Raw genomic sequence first — 14,031 nt, forward strand, 5'->3', positions numbered from 1 at the left:
AGTGGTCCTCCTAGTGGTTGGGAGCAGAAATACAAGGTTGTATGGGATCGTCCGCAGTGCATTCAAAATTCTCACCTGACCGGTTTCAGTAACGCTGTCTCACGCCCGCGAATGGCCCATATCCTCAACAGTTAGGGTTTCATTACAGTGTGAAAATTGAGGAAGTTTGCTGAACAGCGAGACCTACTTTAGTTCAACACGTATACCAAGTGAAAAACACAACGTCAAAAGCCCGTAGGTGTCAAATCAACTCAAATTTTATTGGTCACATACACCTGGTTAGCAGATGTTAATGCGAGTGTTTCCAGTTCCGACCGTGCAATAATATCCAACAAGTAATATAACCTAACAATTCCACAACAACTACCTTATACACACAAATGTAAAGGAATGAATACGAATATGTACATAAAAATATATAATAAGAGATGGCCGAACGGCATAGGCAAGATGCAGTAGATGGTATAGTGTACAGTATATACATATGAGATGAGTAATGTAGGGTATGTAAACATTATATAAAGTGGCTAGTGATAAGTTGATTGCATCAATTTTCCATTATTAAAGTGGCTGGAGATGAGTCAGTATGTTGGCAGCAGCCACTCAATGTTAGTGGTGGCTGTTTAACCGTCCGATTGCCTTGAGATAGAAGCTGTTTTTCAGTCTCTCGGTCCCCACTTTGATGCACCTGTACTGACCTCGCCTTCTGGATGATAGTGGGGTGAACAGGCAGTGGCTCGGGTGGTTGTTGTCCTTGATGATCTTTATGGCCTTCCCGTGACATCGGGTGGTGTAGGTGTCCTGGAGGGCAGGTAGTTTGCAACCGGTGTGTCATCTGTTGACAGTTTGGTAGTCCTAGCTACCTGTCAAAACAAAAGCAAAACACTACAATTAATGCATAAATTCATAAATCACACTGCATATATTACAGGCCTATAATACGGATATGGATCTGCAGTCGGCCATTTTTTTTATTACTATGCAACCATTGGTGAATTAAGAAATATGCAGTGATGCAAGTAGCCAGGTGCAACACAGCAGGCAGGTGGCACCTGAACAAGGTCAATATTTTTTAGGTCAAGGAGGTTGAAGAGGATGGTAGGCTATCAAGAAAAAAGGTTGGGTTGTGAAGTACTAGGCTAGTCGGCTAGGGATTAAATAGGTTTATAGCCTACTGTTCAACTGCTAGGCTTTTTTGAGCCAATAGACCTAGGCCTGTGTCAACCAGACAGATGACTGTGGTCTGATTACTATTTTCCTCACCCGGTCGGTCAACTAATCCAATTGATGAAAAAAAATAATCTGCCTTTTACCAGGAACGGGGGCCATTTCATTCGTCATTTGGTTAAGTAGATCTAATCCTGTTAATTCTGTCTGGCATGCGCATACAAGGTCAGTCTAAGAGGATGTGTACTGGCCCTATAATTCAGCGGTGCTACATTGTGGTGTGCTAATTTACACCTTTTAAAGCATTTGTCTACCTCAATCATGTTGTGTGCTTTAGAATACTCTTCACACTACACAAGGATAGTGTGTTCATATTTGGGATGAATATGTATTATGATCATATGCCCATCCCCTAAACGGTTAGTTCCTCTAGGTGTATCTCTACAGCAGCATCATATGTTTACCTCACATTCATATTAATAACACGCTCAAGTATTTAATGTTTACTCCATTATCCCCTCTTGGAGGGAATCTATGTAATATACTGTATCACATTTCCCACGTCAGCCAGGAGGCAAAATGATTGCCTCTCCCTTCAGCAAGGGTGCTTTACTAACGGTTGACCAGCAGAGGGAGATGTTCACCATGATTGTGGGGAAAAGGGTAGGGGCCCAAGCCTCTTCTCTAAGAAAGGCGGGTCTTCGGATTCATGATTCTTTCTGATTTCGTGGTTCATGGTGCTCAACAGAACTAGCTAGTACTGTAGTGACAGACTCTGATTGTACTGTTATGTTGCACTGTTTCTGATTTTCTTCGTGGCCTTTCAGTATATAGACAACAAACGTTGGTCTTAAGACCCAAAGGAGATGGCCTCCTTTCAAATGGAATCCAATTACTTACAATGAAGCAGATGAAAAGGAGGTACACCAAAGTTCAGGACACCATGTGTCCCCACGGGGTTGTCCCTGATGTCTTATAGCTGGTCCATCTTTCATCTCAAATTGAAATGAGCAGGTAACACTAAATGGGAAATGAATCAATGCATTATTGTATTTACATTTGACATTTGAGTGATTCAGCAGAAGCTCTTATCCAGAGCGACTTACAGTTAGTCCATTCATCTTCAGATAGCTAGGTGGGACAACCACACGTCACAGTCGTAGTAAGTACATGCTTCCTCAAAGAAGCTCTCAGCAAAGTCAGAGCTAGTAAGGTAAATATTGTTTTATGTAATAATAATAATAATTATTATTATTATTATTATATTATTGTTTTATGTATCTCTCTCTCTTTCTCCATCCTTCTCTCCTTCTCTTATCGACCCTTCTCCACAGGAACCACTTGTCAATTTACTGTAAAACCACTCCCTCCGCTCTGTCTGCCTTCATTCCCCACCCCCATCTTCTCCATCAGTAAAGTATAACCAAATAGAGCTGCCTGCTGCAACCCTACCCCCACCCCTCCTCACTCTCCCTCTTCCCCATGGTCCACCAATTCAGCACCAGGGAAAGCAGCCTGCCTGGCATGCTGCTGCAGGTACTCAGCTCCGGCTCTGCTCTGTCTGCAAGATGCCAGATGAATAATGGGGTGTATGGAGGTTTATGAAAAATGAGAGATAGAGAGTCAGAGAGAGCAAGAGAGAGGGTTGGGGCGAGGGGGCAGGGGGGGGGGTGGATAAATTAACCTTGTGTGACAGACAGAGGCTGGGGCTGTAGCAGAGGAAGGGATTTGTGTGTGCATGGAACCAGTCTCTCTCAGAGTAGAGCAGGGTAGCAGGCAGGCTCAGTGCTAACAGCAGGCAGGAGTCTGGGCCAGAGACCATGTTAATGAAGACAAATTCATCTCACTTTTTCTCTCTCCTCTATGTAGGTCCACTGCTTCCACTACAATGCCCACACTAGCCATTTCTCTACCATGGTTGTCCTGAGAATGAAGAATGAAGAGTGTTGCCTTACAAGGTGACACGTGTGCATTAGACATTGTGAGAGCCTAGGTATTGTATTTATAATGTATTTTATCAGGTGGTCAAGAGTCACTGAGCCAGACAATGTAGACCACTATGAGCTTCCATCATGACAACCAGACAATGTAGACCACTATGAGCTTCCATCATGACAACCAGACAATGTAGACCACTATGAGCTTCCATCATGACAACCAGACAATGTAGACCACTATGAGCTTCCATCATGACAATGTAGACCACTATGAGCTTCCATCATGACAACCAGACAATGTAGACCACTATGAGCTTCCGTCATGACAACCAGACAATGTAGACCACTATGAGCTTCCGTCATGACAACCAGACAATGTAGACCACTATGAGCTTCCGTCATGACAACCAGACAATGTAGACCACTATGAGCTTTCCATCATGACAACCAGACAATGTAGATCATCATTATCCTTTTCCCCATTGGTAAGTCAGAATACATGATTAATTGAACATTTAAATGGATATTATATAAAGCATCTTGCACACTACAATGCAGCCATCATTACCATCACGCATAGAGACACTATCCAGACGAATCTATAAATATCACACTGATGTCATATTTGGGAATTAAATGTCAGTATCCAATCAAATCAAAGTTTATTGGCGTGCACAGACTTGCAGGAGTTTTAGAAGGTGCAGTGAAATGTTTATGTTACTAGCTCCAACAGTGCAGTAGAATGTCTAGCAAATACTATACAAATACACAATAATCAACAATTGAATGAAGCACTTGTATGTTCGGCAGTGACATTGTGGTGCCCTTGCATTGTGTTTGTTCGTATAGCACTGATTAATACTGTCAGTCGACAGTACCTACGCCTGCTCTATTCTTCCCACCTCTCTAGCCTCCTCCTTTTCTCTCCTCCTTAGCCCTCCTCTGTTCATCGAAGGCTTTCAATTCCTAGACCGGCACTATTGTTCGAGTCGCTGCCCCTCCCCCACAGCCGAGAGAGCCCCCCCCACCCCTTCCATCCCTACTGCATTACCAAAGAACAAAAGAGAGCGTGTCAGACACCACCCACTGGATCTCTTTCACACAACAGCCCCCACCTCACTTCCAGATGGGCTTAGCTTTTTTTCCGGGGTTACTCGCACCCCCAAGAGTCCTTCAACATGGATGTCACTTCCCTTCCCCCCCCAGAATCCACTCCTCAGCTGCCCGTCATCCACCTGCTCGCCCACCACGCGCCCATTCCCAGAGCACGCCCCATCTCCACCCCCTCCCCTCTACCTCTCCCTATCGGCCTGGGGGGGGGGCCTGTCTTGCCCACTGTGGCCCGGCTCCAAGACATTACTTCAGCAGCCGTAAAAAGGCTTTTACCATATTAAGTGCTGAGGGAGAGAAAAGGAAGAACAAACCTCTAGTGTTTTTGCATATGAAAGCTCTCACAATTTAGCAAACCACATGTGGTGGGGGGGGAACAAACATGTGTAAATTACATGCTAAAAAGAGAGATGATTAGAGGTTTTAATCAATATACAGAGATTCTGTATGATTGGCTACATGTATGCAACTCAAGCAAGAAATAACAAATGCAAAGAAATTATACAAAATAAGACAGGCTCATACGTCTTTAACAAGTAATAAAGCATTACACCTGTTGACTATAAGTCAAGTGTTACCAAGGATGATATACTGGTATCCCCTTCACAAGCTGAACACTGACGATGAAGGAATTACCCGTCATGACAATAGCTATAATCAATAACGTTCAAGCTAATGTGCAGTAGTATCTCTTGCTGTCCTCTACTGATGGGCAGGCAGATGCTTATTTGATTGTGTGGCTCGAACGGCATCAACACGTTGCATCTTCAGGAGAGTGTTTTCTCTAACCTCTACCCCTGGACTGACCCCTGACCCTCCAGGGAGCTAGAGGAGAGGTGCAGCACTCGGCCTCATCTGCCACCCCCACCGGACAGCTGTTAGGACTTTAATGGAACTTGTTCTACCATTAAAAGGGTGGGGAAGCAGGAGGGGGTCAGATAATCACTGCTAAAAATCCTTTAAAATCTGGTTAATTACTGTAGAATACAGAAATCTATATCCCCCAGTTGCCAGTACACATCCCTTCACTTCAGTACTCCCACTCTGCAGATTTGGCTAATAGACAGAGAGTCATTTAACAAAGTAAATCATGATGCTCGCTGAATTATTTCAAAATGCAGTGCACTAGTACTCAGTATACACACAGAGGGTACAGGATATGTCGAACTACCTGGAGCCGAATGGATAGCCTTCAGTATATGTTGGATGGCGTTGCAGACGTGTGTTGGGAAATTGTGGTTGAGGCGTCACACTCGCCAACCTGAGCAGCAGCAGTAGAAGCTCCACTTTCTCCTGCCTTCATTACATGCATGGCTGCTTACATCGCTGTCACACTAACCAAGATTTATGTGGATATCCACAGTTCCATGCTCAATAATGCCTACCACAACTCAGCCCTGTTGAAGGGTGTTTCATGGTGAAGGACATGCAGATTGTGGTACAGTATAATACATGCAATGTGTTTACGATTCCCTCGACTGTACCCTCTATAGATTATTTTATCTGACCAGCAAGAAATGACCAAACCTCCATCCCCATTATCACCACCCCCTCCCAGTCCCTAAGGGTTCAAGCACCCAAATCAATGTAAAGAAAAGCGAAGAGGGCTGTGTTCCTCCCCCTACATCTGTCATAGAGAGAGAGGGAGGGGTTGTACTTGTGGGCTGTACAGGGGAACAATATCACACCATCTGTCACAAACCAACTGCTTCATCTCTGATGGGATAAATACACCTCCTAAAAACATCTACCTTCAGATGATTACAGAGCATTAGTTTACTGGGGGCAACGGCTCCCCCAATCCCCTACAGTATACCCAGCAGACACTCTGTCTGCTTCTGCCTAACCACACCCTGCCTCTAGTGAATCCATCTACCCAGCAAGCTGCACCTTACACACGCACATAATAGGCTTTTCCATCATCAAAAATCTAGCCATTCTGTGCAAAAGGAACTAATTTAATTTCACAATATTCAATCAGGGAATTGAAATGGTGCTCGACACAATAAGGAAATATATGGAGAGTGTTTCTAGGAGAGGGCACAGAATGGATGTGAAAGCTTGATGAAAAGGAGGGCACATTGTCCTCAGAGGTAATGTTGAAAATGTAAGATGCAATCTGTTCATAACTGAACAGGGCTCTTTCATATTGAAATGGTGCTGCTGCCTCTGATACGGGAGGATGGGCGGGGCTGGCGGATTCTTCTTGCTTCCTTAGCCGTCGCCTCTTTGTGACGTGCCCTTTCACTGTTCACACTGTCCAACTACGCCAAAGCCCTTCAGTATAGAGCACTAAATTAGCCTCCTAAACAATATTGGTACAAACATGTATGTCACTGGTGATTAGCCTATGATGGGCTAAAGGAGATCCTAGTAAACAACAATAGCATCAACAAATCACTGCACACTGCTTCTCAACCTAACAAGACAACAGACACCCCAGTAATTTCACTATGGGACTGGCCAGCAGAATGGGTCTTTATGAAGAGAACTCAGCTAAACCCCATATCCCCTATGGGCCATATGCCTCTCTCGCAGTAGCATGTAGCTAGAGCCGCAATCTCAGTCATTCATATTTAATTCCAGTGGAGGTTCTGGACAGACTAATGTGCTATTGATTTCAAGTCTCGTATTACTGGAGCTGAAATATTGGCGTGGGAGAGCGGATGCAGAGGGACTGGTGAGAGAGGGTGAGGAGAAGGAAAAAGGTGGAAGATGGAGAGGAGGAAGAGAATACCGTGGGGGTGCTGTTGAGGAGCACGGACATCGAGAATCGTATGTCTTCTCAGACTGACAGTGGTGTCTATTTTGGAGTTCTATTTCTCTCTCTCATTAAATAATATTTTAGACCAAAGACTTCCATTAGATACAGTGGAGGGAGAACATTGGAGACAGTGAAAACAAAAGCGTTTTCAAAGATTAGACTTTTTTTAAAGGCCTAATGCAGTTGTTTTTATATCAATATCAAATCATTTCTGGTTAACAATTAAGTACCTTACTGTAATAGATTTCCCTTAATATATAGATAGATACTATTTCTCAAGCACGTCTGGGAGTAGTTTGAGTGGGGAAGGGGGGAACTGAAAACTAGCTGTCATTGACAGAGAGGTTTGGAACTCTGTTATTTACCGCATGGTGATGTCACCATGGAAAGCCCAAACTCCCAGCATGCAAACCTGCTGATTAGAAGGTCCTGTGTAGGATTGTATTTTCAACCAGCAACTTTCAGGAAATAAAATTGACTTACTTTTTCACACTTTTAAAGTGTTTGTTTCATCAGCTGTTGTACAATATCATATAAAACAGAATTTTGAGTCAGAACTGTGACACAATATGAATAACAATGAGCTGAAGAAACACCCACACTCTTGCGTTATTGCATTTAGTTTAGCGTCTTAGTGATGGTGTTTGTATGTGACAGATAGACAGAGGAAAAGAGAGTGGGAAAGGGAGAAGAAAAGAGAGAGATTGTCTAAGAGCTGGGTGTATTTAAGGTTTTCTCCCTGGATACCAACGCAGACGGGTCGAGATGAAAGATTAATAACCATCTATATTTAACGAGGTTTAGAGTAAAACATGTTCCTTACCAGAAAGGGTGGTCGCACTCACACCCACCCACTCCCACCTCCTCTAACCACACACACATGCACACACTGGCACACACACACACAAATACACAATGCACTATGACGTTTTGAACATATAATGGGTTTGCACATTCACAATTAATGTAGACTGCATACACTCCCATGCATGACAAAATATAATGCACTTACATGTTACGCACCTATGGCCCACATTAACACATAAGAATACACTACATTAACACTCCGGTTTGAAATCAAACACACACACACACACACTCATCCAGAAGCTTGGAAAGCAGAATATAATCAATAAGTAAAGATGACAAGAGGCATCTAAGTTCAGAGTCTTCCTCCCACCAGCCAGTCTACTCTAATAATATCCCAGAGACAACACATTGAGACAGATAGAGGGATAAAACTAGCTAGAGAGAGATGAAGAAAGGGGAGAGAGAGAGAGAGCCCAAGAGAAATGCCAAATAATATATGCGGGTGTTGAATTAAGCCAATAGCCATTATCAACAAATGTCATTTCAAAGAGGGGCTGATTTAATTGTGGATCCATTCCTAAAAGCAGGAGCCCCCTCCGCCCTGTTACCATGAAACCCTGCATCGCCCAGAGCTCACCCCAGTACAGAGACCACTATTAACCTGAGGCTGTCTGCTCCATCACTACCCATCCCCCAAATACACACACACACAGGCATGCGCAAAACACCCACAGAACAGACTCATACATGCATCCATTAATATATACCACGGCGTCATAAGGCAACCAAGGGTTGATCATTGAATCAAACGGGAGAGAAATAACTTGTCAGCCATGAAACAAATAACCTTAATGCAATGTGACCTTCAAGGATGATGTAATGTAGTCGTCATGTAATGAAGCGGTAATGTGTATTGTGATATATTGTGATGTAATACTAGTACAGGAAGTGAGCACATTATGGACTTAATGCATAATTGTTTCAGACTTCTGGTTGTTCTGTCATTAATGTCATTGCCATTATCATGTGAAACCCGAACACATTCGCAGTCCAGATTCCATTATTCTGTTAAAACAAAGAACTGGAATGTTTCTCAGTTAGGAGAACACCGCTAAAAGCTATTGACATTTATCAACCACCAAAAAAAATCACCAGTTTATATAAAAATAAAAAAAACATTTGATATCTTCATGTAGGCATTTTGCACAGCACCTTTGTCACTTCTAATGGTTGTTATTTATGATAATTTTCTCATTTGCAACTAGCAACAGTTATCATTAATGTGTTGATGCACTGTAGTGCCTGTTCTTGCCATTCCATTTATGGCTGATAGGAGTGTGATGTGGATACCGAATTAGAATGGTAATTGTTTAATCACAAGTACATCTTTTCAATGAATCTTAACACAGGCTTTTCTAATCCTCATATCATTTGGGGCCCAGCACTTGAATGTGAATATTCTGTTGAGTGCTTCACTCATTGGACATACCTGACATGACAAGAGAAGTGTCGGACTGATTCCATTAATAGGAGTGCCATGAAATGATCCATCTAAAAAGTTCATAGCTGAACTAGCCTTCAGGTTTTCTTCTATGGAATTGATGCAGAAATAAAGTAGCAATCTCATTTTAGTATACACTGACTGCATAGTATTGTATCTCATACGAATGCAGAAAAACTACAGTATTCTATTTTCACCACCTAAGAGAGAAATGGATATATATCACATGAATATTGTATTTGAGAATCTGTGAAGTTTACATACATATTAATAATCTGCTCAAAATGTATGCATTTCTCCCAGTGCCACAAATATGCATTCTATACAGTTTGTGCAGACATCAAATCAGCACATTTAGACAGCTATATGGGTTAGAACAATAGAACGCCTGAGGGCTCCTTCAGAATCCCCACCCATGCAACAGGATTCCTAATCACCTCCACTGGCGAGAAGGGCCCCTAGAAATAAGAAAATAATCAGTAGAACAACAAAAGGTTTTCAGGCTAAAAGCAATGCTTGATCCTTTAATTCATAGAGATGTACAATAGGTGCTTGAGGTGCCCTCTCCTCCTACCCACAGGGAGGATTCAGCTGCAGCCTGCCCTGCTGCCAACCAGGGCCTTCTAATGAGGGACCGCAATTAAGCCTGTTTATTCACACTAAGTGTGAACTGCAAATGCCAGGGGCTGCAGTCAGTTAAAAGACCTGGGCGCCTTTGTGTCACAAGAGCCGCTTTTATTCAGCAAACAAAGCAGAAAACATAACACACAAGCACCTAATGACAAAATCTGTCTCTCTAGCAGACACTCACATACAGTACATAGGCTACACACACACTTTCACACACACACACACACACTTTCACACACACACACACACACACACACACACACACACACACACACACACACACACACACACACACACACACACACACACACACACACACACACACACACACACACACACACACACGCACAAACACACAAACACGTACAGTACATACTGAATAGAGTCAGTGCTTGACAGAACAGTGAACAGTGGGGGCGGGGTTAAGACAGACTGACAGCGGGGCCCATCTCTATCCTCTTATTAACGCTTAACGAGTGCTTTCCTCATGCAATATTCATCTCCGCTAATATCATCCAAGCTCTGAGCTGAGCTGGCTACTTATGTAAGGCAATTATGTAAAATATCAGACAAGGCCCACATTCACAATCTGACTGGTCTGGGGGAGAGAGCTGCAGGACAAGGACAGAGAGAGGAAGAGAGGTACAGGAAGAGAGAGAGAGAGAGAGAGGGTGGGATGGAGGGAGTGGAACAAACAGAGAGAGAGGGAGAGGCAAAGGAGCAGGAAGCTACGATACAATTATGTGGTGAATTAACATCTATTTCAACTCAGTGGAGCAGCTAAGATCAGCCTGGAGCTGCCAGCTTTACACTAGTTCTGTTGTGTTCAGGCCAGGACCTGTAACCCACAAATACTATGGCCTACAACTGGAAAGTAGTATTGCTGACAACACTGTTTACATTACATTTACATTCACTTCGGGTATCTAGGCTAAATGTATATAGGCATAGAAAACGTACATTACACATCTATAAGCACATCGTAAACATCGGGACATACTGTAGCGACATAAGCCATTATCACTCACACACACACACACACACACACACACACACACACACACACAGTCCCCTCTTTTATCGCCTACACACTCCATACTGTCTGCCTCTTATATAAGCATGTTCGTTTTATGTCTGCAAATGTGTGAATATTGAAACACACATAGTGATACAAATGGATAGATATCCTGATATGGGCCCCACTACTCTCCTCCACGTTCAAAAATAGCATCCACACACTAAATGCAAATGCCTGCTACCTGCACAGTCAATGCCAATAATCATCCCATCCCCCTCCTGCTTCCCCCATCGTTTCTTCAAGGCGGCGACATCTAAGGACACATGAAGGTCAGTCTGGGAGAGGAAGGCAGGAAAACACACCACTGTTGTGGGAGAGTCACATCTTGCAACACCATGCACACACACTCTAACATCATACGCAAACACTGAACACACAAGTAGCAATTTTACATATACAATCACACATCAAATCAAATTGTATTTGTCACATGCGCCAAATACAACAGGTGTAGAACTTACAGTGAAATGCTTACATTTACTTATGAGCCCCTAACCAACAATGCAGTTTTAAGAAAAATAAGTGTTAAGTAAAAAATAGATAAGTACAAAATTGAAAATATAAGTAACAAGTAATGAAACAGCAGCAGTAAAATAACGATAGCGAGACTATATACAGGGGGTACCGGTACAGATTCAATGTGCAGGGGCACCCGTTAGTCGAGGTAATTGAGGTAATATGTACATGTAGGTAGAGTTATTAAAGTGACTATGCATAGATAATAAACAGGGAGTAGCAGCAGGCAGGCATGGTAGGTTAAGTGACTATGCATAGATAATAAACAGGGAGTAGCAGCATAGTAAAAAGGGGGGGGGGGCAAAATAAATAATAGTCTAGGGTAGCCTTTGATTAGGTTCAGGAGTCTTCCAGGTGGCTTCCGGCTCGGGAAGTGGACCCCACTCCATTAAAGTCATAGTCTTACGTCCTGGCTTGGGGGTGAGGAGCAGCTCGGGACTAAGAAGCCTTTTGGACCTAGACTTGGCTCTCACAGTACCGCTTGCAGGCGTGTGGTAGCAGAGAGAACAGTCTATGACTAGTGGCTGGCAGTCTTTGACATTTTTAGAGCCTTCCTCTGGCTGATCTCAGTATATCTAATTACTGGCGGACCCTGGACTATAGCTCCAATGCTAATTAACCCTTCAACAACAACAACCCCTATGTATACACCCCCCCCAGACACACACACACAGCTCACCACACAAATGCAGTCACACACTGACAGCTCCCTCAGGGTCAAGGCCCTGGTGGCGATCTGTGCAGAAATAGGTCATTTGCTCCATCACACATGCAGATGGCAGTCCTGCAGACAAAGCTCCTTGCAGATGCTCTGGCTGCTGAGACCAAACAGTCTGTCTCAGTCAGCACTGCACTCACCACACACTCACTGCTGTGGAGGAAGGAGGGAGGGAAAGCTGGATGGATGGAGAGGACATGCACAGGAACTCCTCTGGTATGTGAAAAGGAACTGGATGTTTCAGAAACATGAGTAGGCCTATGACTGTCTAACACCCACACATCATGTCCTGACAGGTGCATCAAATGGCTCGGGGTTTTGTCTAATACAAAACATGCCTTTCTTCATTTTCATAACATAACAGTTCATGTTTAGGAAGTATATATTGGAATCATAAACACAGATCAAGGTTCAGCCAAATCCAAATTTTGGGACTGCTTTTTGCTTCCATCCGCGTTGCCGTGCTATCACTAGCCGCCTCTAGTCCCCATTCTCTGCCCCCTTTTCCGTCTAATATCATCTGACTAGATACTGCTCCTCACAATTAACAGGGAGGAAAACTCACAGCCAATAAATAGCTGGGTTGCATTCTAACCTTTGCACTGCTCTAGTCAGCTTTGGTGATTTCTGCCCATTGCAAATGTTACATAGTCCGTGTGTGGAAATTCTGTAACTTGGCACAGATTTGAAAGAAGTAGATCATGTCTTTAATGGTTTGCCATTTCTGGTGAAACTACACAGAGACAGGAACAATTGTTTATGCTGTGATTGGCTGCATTCAAAATGGAAAATACAATAGAACCCTCACACCCTGGTGATTACAATGACAACGTGACAGCTTTTTGTTCAGTCATAGGAACTGACACCGCCTGGCTTCAACAACAACAACTCCCTATTTTGTATTTGTCACGCCAACCCTCAGGTTGGCCCTATGGCATGCAGAAATAGGGAAATCATTGGATGCATTATAGAAACCAAACACTGTAGAGACTGCTGTGGAGGAAGGCAGGGAATGTGACAACAAAAGGAGGATGTTTCACACAGTACTATACTATCTAACAGTACCACTGCCATTTTCTATCTTCATTTTCAATAACAGTTCATGTTTGAAGTATAAATGGCTCAGGAAAACAATATTCGCATCTGACTCACTACTAGTCCCCATCCCTGCACATGACTGTAAGGGTAGAGGAAAACACAGGGATGAAGTCCCTCATTCAAAAGTCACTTTGGTGATTTCCTGCTTTGTTATTGTTACGCCCTGATTTGAAGTTTGCCATTTTTGTTTGTTTGTGCTGTGATTGGGCAAACTCCCTGTGCGAATGTACACACACAGTCCTTTTTCACAAGGACAAAAGCTAAAACACTGATTTTGTCAAAACAGCTTCAAGAGAGGAAAATTAGGGATGAAGAAAAGACATGAGAGAGAGTAGGGAAATAGAGAGATGAGAGAGAAAGCTACTGTCTTCTGCTGCACCCATCTGTTCTGATAGTGCAGGTGGAGCCTCTATTCACTCAGCTCTGCATGTGTGTGTGGAGAGGGAGGCAGGAAGAAAGCAGGGAGAAGGAGGGAGTGGGGGATGGAGGAAGGGGGAGTGAGATGGGAGGAGGGGGCAGTGAGATGGGAGGAGAAAGGGTGGGGGGCTCTGGTGATCTCTCCTGAAGGGGATAATGGGAGAGGAGCGCATTGCAATGGCTGCGGTGTAGTACCCTCCCTGCACAATTAGCCAATCAGGAGCGCGCTCTGCCAGCCAGAAGGACGCATAAAGAAGAACATTGCAGCAGAGGCACAGAAGGAGA

This window comes from Oncorhynchus gorbuscha, linkage group LG26 (genome assembly GCF_021184085.1).
Source record: "Oncorhynchus gorbuscha isolate QuinsamMale2020 ecotype Even-year linkage group LG26, OgorEven_v1.0, whole genome shotgun sequence".
Lineage (NCBI taxonomy): Eukaryota > Metazoa > Chordata > Actinopteri > Salmoniformes > Salmonidae > Oncorhynchus > Oncorhynchus gorbuscha.